Raw genomic sequence first — 9,246 nt, 5'->3', positions numbered from 1 at the left:
AGGTATTAACATAATACAGCACAGAGCCTGCTAGGGATTCTTTATCCTTCTTGTTGCCTCTCCTCCCCATGTGTGCTCTCTCTCTCAAAATAAATAAATTTTAAATGCTTAAAAATTTTTTTAATGTTAATTTCTTTTTGAGAGAAAGAGAGAGGCAGAGCACAAGCAGGGTAAGGGCAGAGAGAGGGAGACACAGAAGCCAAAGCAGGCTCCAAACTGTCAACAGAGACCCCAACTTGAAGCTTGAACTAATGAACTGTGAGATCGTGACCTGAGCTGAAGTTGGATGCTTAACTGACTGAGCCACCCAGGTGCCCCTTAAATGTTTTTTTTTTTTAATGTTTATTTATTTTTGAGAGAGAGAGAGAAAGAGAGAGAGAACTCAGAGGAGGAGCAGAGAGGGAGACAGGGGATCAGAATGCGGCTCTGCACTGATAGCAGAGAGCCCAATGCAGGGCTCAAACTCATGAACCGATAGATGCTAGACCATGACCTGAGCCAAAGTCGGATGCTTAAGTGACTGAGCCATCAAGGCGCCCTTAAATAAATAACCTTTAAAAAAGTAAACAATTTAAAAAGACAAAACAATTCCTGAAGGTATGTTTTCTGTTGATTTTTTAGAGTTCTGTAGATTTTTAGAGCTTAAAGGCTCTACTTTCTCTACCAACGCCCACATGGAAAAATCAAAGGGATTTTTTTAAAAAATATTTTTATTTATTNCTTGAAACAATAACAACTTTTTAAAAATGTTTATTTACTTACTTTGAGGAAGAGAGCGAGAGTGAGCAGGGGGAGGGGCACAGTGAAAGGAGAGAAAGAATCCTAGTCTCCCAGCTATCTGTGCAGAGCTCAATATAGGGCTCAATCCCAGGAGCCCTGAGATCATGATCTAAGCCGAAATCAAGAATCAGACACTTAACCGACTGATCCACCCAGGCACCGCTGGAACAAGTTTTCCTGATGGCTACGAAGGTTGCTGATATTAATTTAGAGTGAGAATAAGGGTTCTTTGATTGTTCAGTACTAACGCCATTAAAGTGAGTATAATTCCTTTCAATCATCTGGAGGGCTAATAACATTTAGTATTTTGTAAAGATCTGTAATATTCTCTTCAAATCAGGAAACTGGTTCACACAGACTGTGCAACTATTACTCAGGCTCTCTGAGTTCTATGTTGGTGTTGTTTTATTAGGAGAAAAAAACAAGTATAAAAACACATTTGATTTATTTATGAAATATTTATAGGGTACCTACTTGGCTATATTAGGGATAACCTACACATATGAATACACACTAGAATTTTTAAGGAAAATAAATGTTTAGAAGGGGAAGAAATTATTTATGGAACTGTAAGCAATACTGGGATGTTCATTTTTTCAAACAAAATATTTTGAAAGCTACTGTAACTTTTTGTGTCCTATGTTGTAATTTTTTAAATGTGTAATTTTTAATTAGAAATGACTTTTATGGTGACCTCTAAAGTCATTGTTAAATTATCAGTGATTAATAGCGTTTCATATAACTTTGTTTAATTTCATAACTATAAGAAACAATATTTTTAGTGCAAAAATGATTAGGTTCTTTTTTAGAAAAAATTTCCTCTTAATTAATTGAAGGGAATATTAAGCAAGCAGAAATTTTCAAAGATTCTCCTTTAAAAAATAAGACTATGGAATATAGTTTATTCAGCCTTAAAATATGCTCCTTGATTGGAATTTTCAAAGCAAAATGAATAAAGGGAAATCAGTTACATGTTTAATTTATCTCTTTAGCTTGCTTTTAAAATAGTCATTATTCTGTAAGCTTTTACCTGTTTTCGCAAATTTGTTCTGACTATTCTAGGTCTCAGTTAGAGGTGTGACTATCTCTGACAATCACCAGGCAGGTCTTTTATTCAGGTGGGCCGCACTGATAAGTGCCATTATCTATTGTTCATTGGTGGCATCTGCTTTCTGTGGTGGTGTCCATGGACCAGTCATTATTTTGAATACAACTCTTGTCCTGACCCTCTATATCCAATTAAATCACCATCTCTGAAATTCATCTACCTCTCTCTGTCCATGCTGCCATTACAGGCTTTCAAGTCTTCATCAATAGGATCTTGTACTCTGTAGTTGTCTTAATAATTCCCCCAAATCAGTCTGGCATCACTTCAGCCCCTTTTCCATTCAGTGTTCATTATATTCTTTCAAAATAATCCATCTGATAATAAGGGTCTCCATAACATATTGCAATGGTTTTGCATCGCTCAGTAAACATCAAACTCTTTATATGTCCTAGAAGGGCCTGAACAGAAAATCTTGTGATTGTCCTCTTTTGTTTCTACGGTCCAGCCAAAAGGATGAATTTTTTGTTCCTCTTCAGAATGAATATTCTTTCTATCTCTGATCTACCTTTCCCTGCTCCCTGTTACTTTTCTGTCTACTATTTTTTAGAAGCCAGTGCCCAAGTAGGCTGTTTCTAACTAACTCTCCAGCTTCTTAAGTGTCCGCTGTTGTGTGCTCTCATGCCAGCCGGGAGTTCGTAATTTAGCACTGCTATCGTTGAATAATTACATTTATAATTAAGTTAATTGTTATGTTTCTCTTGGTAGTATGCAAGATTCACTAATGTGGGGTCATGTCAGTACAGTCAATTTGCCATATTCTAAATGTTTATCACAACACCTTACACAGTTACATATTCAATAAATACATACAAAAGAAACGAATGAAATAGATTAAAAATAACACTTAATTAAAATTTACTACATGTCCACAGCATGGTTATGTCACATTTATCATCATGCATCAGAGCAATTTACATATAATTAGCAAAGTGGTAAACTATAAAAAAATAAATGTGAAACACAAAAAGGAGATTTGCAGGGGTCCCTGGGTGGTTCAGTCGATATGGCGCCTGACTTCGGCTCAGGTCCATGATCTCATGGTTCGTGGGTTCCAGCCTCACATGGGGCTCACTGCGGTCAGTGCAGAGCCTGCTTTGTATCCTCTCTCTCTCTCTCTCTGCAACCCCACCCCTGCTCTTATCCAGTCTTTTAAAATAAATAGGGGTATTTTTTTAAAAAAAGAAGGACCCCGGATGATTATTATTTTTTAAATACAGTTTTTGTCAAATTGGTTTCCATCCATCGTCCAGTGCTAATCCCAACAAGTGCCCTCCTCTAGGCCCACACTGGATTATTTTTATCTGTGCTTACCAAACATACCATGTCTATGAAACAATGTTTCACCTCCTGGAAAAATTCAGGAAATGTTAGCAAATTAATTCTTGGTATGGTCCAATTTCCGTGGTCTTTGGTCTCTCTTCAAGTATTATGAGGGAGACTTTGGTTATTAACCACACAGNCCCCTTGAAGCAGGACATAAATTCCCCACGTGAAAGGTGCCCTTGTTGTACCAGGGGGGTATAGGGCATGCTTACGACCAGAGACAGGGAATTTGGGGCCAAGAAATTTAGAGCAGAAATTTTTGCTAACCTGCACCTCCCAGGTCACCCTCCCCCCACGCCCACTGTCTCATTCATTTCACCCCCTCCAAAATGTCATCCTTGTTGATTGGTTGATAACTCCCACTGAGGACCGCTTAGTCAAGGTTGTTTCGGAGGAAGTGGGCACTGGCTCCCCTCAGTCGCAGCACAGTGCCAGCCCGGTTGTTTCTGGGTATCTAATGCCAGTGGAAGGTCATCTGTATTTTCCAGAACCTCCTTACACGTGATGGATATAAAACTCCTGGTTTGTGCACGGTGATGCACTGCGCCAGGACGAGAACACAGAAACCCTTCCATTCCTGTTGCAGGTGGCAATTTCCTCTCTGGCTTACTTGTGATCCCCAAAGTAGCTACCGGCAGTTTGCCCCTCTCGATTTCGGGTTTGAGCTCTGAGACACATCATCTGAGATGTCTCTGGTCTGTGTTCAGTTCACGGTACTCCCAGTCTCATCTGGCCCACCACCTGGTTTAATGTAAAATTAATTCCTGCTGAAACACTTGAAGTTTCCCAAAGCCCCAAACTGCCATGCCTAACTGCATTAACACGTGGACGACTGTCGTATGGACCCTCGACTATGCACACCTCTACTCACACCCCCATTTTACTTGTCCGTAGGTAGTAGAAGATGCCACCATTGTCCTTAAAGGACTATCGCTCGCATATGTGAACGTTCCGTGGGCAGGTACCGGGTCGCTATGCCAGCATTCCCAGGAGCAGTGCAGTGCTTTCCAAGGAGGAGGTGTTCACAAGAAGTTTGGAGAATAAAGGAACCAGTGAACAGGAGTTCTAATTTATTAAGGTTTATTTAAACAGCTTAGGATAGCCATGCGTGCATCCCATAAGTTTACAGAACAGGAACTGAAAAGGATAGGACTCTCAAGATCTGAGTAGCTTTTAGAGGTTCTTCTCTATTTTTCTATTGAACTGAATTATCTTAGAGCAGAATTCTTTCACATTTCCATGGAAATGCCTAGGGCAATGCCATGTTCTTATTCCAGATGACAAAATGAGATGGATGGTTCAGAATTTCTTTTACAAAACAAAACTGAAACTACTAAAAGTCCTTATAGCACTAAATATATTACCGGTATCATTTATAAACGTGGAGAGTTTGAAGCTAATTAAACGTGCATCCAAGAGACAATATTTGAATACTGCACAGATGCAAAAATCAGAAAGTTTTCCAAGAAAAACGTTTTTCAGTTTCTCCCTATAACATAAGAACACATAGGTATAGATACCGTCTTCCTTGCAGCCCCACCTCAAACCTACATTCTATGAACACTAACTGACCTTTTCCAACACAAAGCGAAGAGCCTGCCTCGGGCTTCTCTAGGGGTTAGAGGGAGGACTGGGCCTGGCACGAGAACGTGCCTCGAGCATGCAAGTAAAGAAATCCTGGGCCAAATTCCTGGCTCGGGCTCTCACTTCTTCATCTCGCAAAGCGTCCTCATACTGAGATGGGTACGTTGTCGGGTCAGTCCCTTCGATCTTCGTCAGAAACTCTAGGACTTTCATCTTGGTGGTTTCAGCGTGGGCTCTTGAGCCCCAGCGGAACTCAAATTGTGGGGGATCACTGTTGGCCACCTGGCGGCACTTCAGGTACTTTTCCTTCACAAAATGGTAGGTGATGAGCTTCCTGGGCTCCCCAAGGAGGCTGTGCTCCTTCCCAACATATAACCCCATGACATTCATAGCTCTCCAGAGTTCCTCCTCGGTGGCAACGTTGCCATTCATGAAGATGACACCCAGGACAAGTATCAGGAGGCCCGTCTTGGGTACGCCCTCCTTACCATGCATCAGCCCATCATAGGTGAGGCCCAATTTGAGGTTGAAGCCGTAGCACTGGTTGACGGGATCCACTTCCTTCACCTCGATGCCGAAGGCAACCGCCATACGATCAGAGGCTTTCTGGAAGATCTCAGGGAATTGCACGTCAAACTCTTTGTTGAGGTTCTTCATATATTCCTTTGTGACGAGCCCTTTCTGTAGATAGTTCAACAGCATGTGATCCTGCAGCACATCCACTGCCTTATTTAGAGCATCTATGGGCTCGTTCTCGGTGCCTGGCCCACGCCACGAGGTGATCCTGTCCTTTTCTTCGCTAAAGGAGCCCTCTTTCACTTCACTGGTTGAGCTGGTTGCGATGGCAATGGAAGATGGACCGCAGCTCTGAGGACTCTCAGCGTTACCAGCATCAGGGGCCTCCTTTGAAGTGCCAGGCATTTGAGGATGGGAGGAGAGACAGGGCTCCTCCAGAGCCTTGGAGTCATGCGCACCCTCCGGGCCCTGGGTCACACTGCACTCCGCCGGAAGGCACTGATCAGGTGAGGGTTGTGGACTCTTCTGGGGCAGAGACATGATGTCTCTTGTGGATGGCAGTAGGCAGGAGTGCGGGCCAAAAGGTGGGCAATGTGGAATCAACGCCTAAGAGGAAGGAGGAGACGTGAGTGGCCTCAGCTGCTAAACTCAACTGGGGCAGCACTGACCAAAGCTGTCTCCACTGGACTTCGGACAACACTGCCAGAGGGCACAGGGCCTCAGAGGTTTCCTGACTCCTGGTTGCTGTGTCCCAGAAGGGCCTGAAGGAGCAAGTCTTTAGGCCCCTGAGGATGCACTAGCAAACCCAGGCCGAGAATCCTCAGGGATCACACTAGGCAGGTGTGGTTGGCTCTATCGAGCCATTTCTGTTCTGAGGGGGCTCCCATCAGTCCTCACTCAAGTTCACTACCTTGGCAACCAAGAGGGCCCGGCTCACCTCCCCATGCTAATAGGAGGCGGTGCCCCTAAGACCAAAGTCACATCTCCTAAGACAACTCATGAGGAACCTTGGAGCTACCTCCTCCGGAAAGCCTACCTGGGGTTTCCCAGGGCTGACAGCAGGAGCTCGATTCTGTGGATGCTATTTGTACTGGTGTCCGTGGTCCCCCCAGTTCTCGCTCAGCTGCCTTACTCTGAATCCAGGCAAATCCTGGGATCTCTCCCTTTCCTGAACTAGCACTGGCCCCGACACCAAAGGCTTTGCCTCATGTTGGGGAAGAGGTCATGAGTGGTCACGACTACCACAGAACCCTGCCCATAGCTTCTCAGCACTGAACGGGGCAAGGCTAGACATGTGTTCCCCATTCTACCGTGGTCAGCAGTTCTTCAGGATGCACTCAAAGGACACTTGCCTTGGTGACTGGTGGGGCCTCAGGCGCGACCAGTCTGCCAAGGGATGTTAATCACCCGTATCAGAAGAGGACTTTATTTTGCTGAGCCACCCCAACAAGAGTTTAGGGAGGATGCTGTGTGTCCACCTTTCTTGGGTTGGTGCCGGAGCGATACGGGGAGCTAGGCATTCTAGAGGTCCCTCTGTTCGCGGGTGTGTAAGCCCTTTGGACCTCATTGAGGGCTCTTGCTGTGACTCTTGGCAAGCCCTGGAATCCTTCCTTTGCTGACCTCGTGTAACGTGGGCACGCAGGCCAAGGACCTCACAGACTGAAATGCCCCGGAAGGAAGAGAATACACAATTCACTATGGGATACTTGCCCAGTACCCTGATGTGATAAAGGTACGGGGGCTCTTTGGGGATGCTATGTTCTGGGCTAGACTGCTCTTGCTCTCTACTGTTTCTAGTCAAATTCCAGCATTGCCTGGTCACTCTATCCACTGCGAATGGGAACCTGCCCCCTGCAGACCAAGACTGCCACCTCCCTAGGACCACAGTGTATAGGATATACTGCTAAGATCTCTGAGAGGGGCGCCTGGGTGGCTTGGCCAGTTAAGCGTCCGACTCTTGATTTTGGCTCAGGTCACGATCTCACGGTTTGTGGGTTCAAGCCCGACATCAGGTTCTATGCTGGCAGTGCGGAGCCTGCTTGAGATTCTCTCTCTCTCTCTCTCTCTCTCTCTCTCTCTCTCTCTCGCTGCCCCTCCCATGCTCTCTTTCTCTCAAAATACACCCAAGAAATGTAAAGGTAAACAAACAAACAAAGAATTCTGGCCATTCTGTCTGGGCCTTTTCAGGAAACAATTACGGGGGTAGGGTAGATATCATGGGGTCCCGTCTACACTCAGGTAGATGGTCGAGTGTTTGCTCAAGGACGATCTATACCTTGAATCTTGACAGTGTACGAGACTCTTGCCCTGGGAGGAATTTACGGGATATCATATCCAATTGTGCAGGTGTGACAGAGGGACACAGTTGTTTAGATATCTGTCTGTTCTGAAGTGGGAGTCTCCGTCAGTCTCACTTAGGGTGCTTCCTTTGCCTACTGGTAGGGCCCGGGATCTGATGCCACTTCCCCAGATGTACGTTCATCACCCTCAGTTCACTGCCCAGGAAACGAGGGAATGTCTCTGCATGAGAGCTCTGCCCAGAACTTCCCAGGGCTGACACTAGAGCTAAGTATGGTTACGACAGGTGCCAGTCTTCTGGGATGGGTGGTTCTCAGCCCTCACTCAAGGTCTCTACTTTGCCTCATGGTTGGGCCTCAGCCACAACGGGTCTGATTCCTAATGCCACTCCTGCCCCCCAAAGGCCTGCTCCCCCTTAGACAAGTGAGAAGGGATGAAAACTCTCATCTAGTCACCGTAGCCAGGCTTAGCAGGATTCACAGTAGGGGCTAGACACTCTGGGACCAGTATGTTCTGCGGTGGGCAGGCCCCTCAAACCTCTTCCAGGAAACTCACTTTGACCCATTCACATCAAAGGACTCCCATTCCAGGGAACACCACGGAGGAGTGTCTGGGTGTCTTGCCTGCCTATCACCGCTCAGAATCTCCCAAGGGTTCCCCGTGATCAGTGCAATGACACTCCTCTGTGGCCACTTTGCCCTTCAAATACAGCTCCAGGACATCTGCCAGGGCCTGGAACCACTGCTGACTTAACAAATCCTTGAACTTCCTGAGCCCCGGGGGAGGAACAGAAAAGCCGCCTCTGCCCACCATCCCTTCCCTGAGTCTCTCAGGGCTGCCAACAGGGCAAGGGCTCCGGGGAGCTCCTCCGCCATCAGGTGGTCCGTCCCACCATCCTCACGTGCGCGAGGCAAATTGAATACTGCTCAGTGTCGTGCCCGCTGCCATCTATCACCTGTGGCTCCACGTTCCAGTCAAGGCCCACAGGTGTGAGACACCCAGACAGGAAGTGAGGAGCCAGCCCATCCACCGGCTTCGAGAGCTGACAACACGGGCTTGACGCTGTGCCACAACCGCTCCCCGGGATGAGTAGAAGCCTGAGAACTCACGCGGGGTCCCCGCCGGGACTCCTGCCTTTGCCAGGTAACACCAACGACCTCGGACTCAGCGCTCACCTCCCTCAGACCCTGGAGGCTGAAGTCAGCCACACTTCCGACCGCCCCTGCCCGAAGCCTCCCGGGGCTGACAGACTGGCTGAGGCTCGGCGAGCCCACCCCTGTCTGGGGCGAGTGGTCCCCTCAGCACTCACTCGGGACCCTCTTCTGGACTAGCAGCAGGTCAGGGGCCTCTTCGCCCTGGCACAGAAAGGCTTTCAAAACCTCAAACACATCCAAAATGGAAGCGCACGGTACATCAGCCTGACAGAATGGTCGGGCGCCTCCCTGGGTTGCACTGCGGCTCCCATCTAAAGGGTCCCCTCATTTCTGTGGCAGGAGGTCCCCCCAGTCCTCATTTGGAACCTTACTTGATGCCGACGAGCGCCCGGGACTCTTCCCGCGGCCGAGGGGTCCCACTCGCCAAGATGGAAGCCCGCACAGCCCCACGATGTGGAGGAGGAAATCCTGGGGTGGGACTTC

The 9,246-nt window shown here is 47.1% G+C and overlaps 1 pseudogene across 1 annotated transcript; it reads right to left on the bottom strand.

The window, feature by feature from the left end:
- Nucleotides 1–4,285: 4,285 nt before the first annotated feature.
- LOC144228881 (melanoma-associated antigen B16 pseudogene) lies at nt 4,286–9,204 on the bottom strand (annotated as a pseudogene). Its single transcript, XR_013334301.1, has 2 exons — nt 9,135–9,204; nt 4,286–5,917 (listed from the first exon to the last, which is right to left on the bottom strand). The product of XR_013334301.1 is annotated as a melanoma-associated antigen B16 pseudogene (transcript).
- Nucleotides 9,205–9,246: the final 42 nt, after the last annotated feature.

The sequence above is a fragment of the Crocuta crocuta genome, unplaced genomic scaffold, assembly GCF_008692635.1.
Source record: "Crocuta crocuta isolate KB4526 unplaced genomic scaffold, BGI_CrCroc_1.0 scaffold696, whole genome shotgun sequence".
Taxonomy (NCBI): domain Eukaryota; kingdom Metazoa; phylum Chordata; class Mammalia; order Carnivora; family Hyaenidae; genus Crocuta; species Crocuta crocuta.
This window is presented reverse-complemented; position numbering and strand designations above follow the sequence as displayed.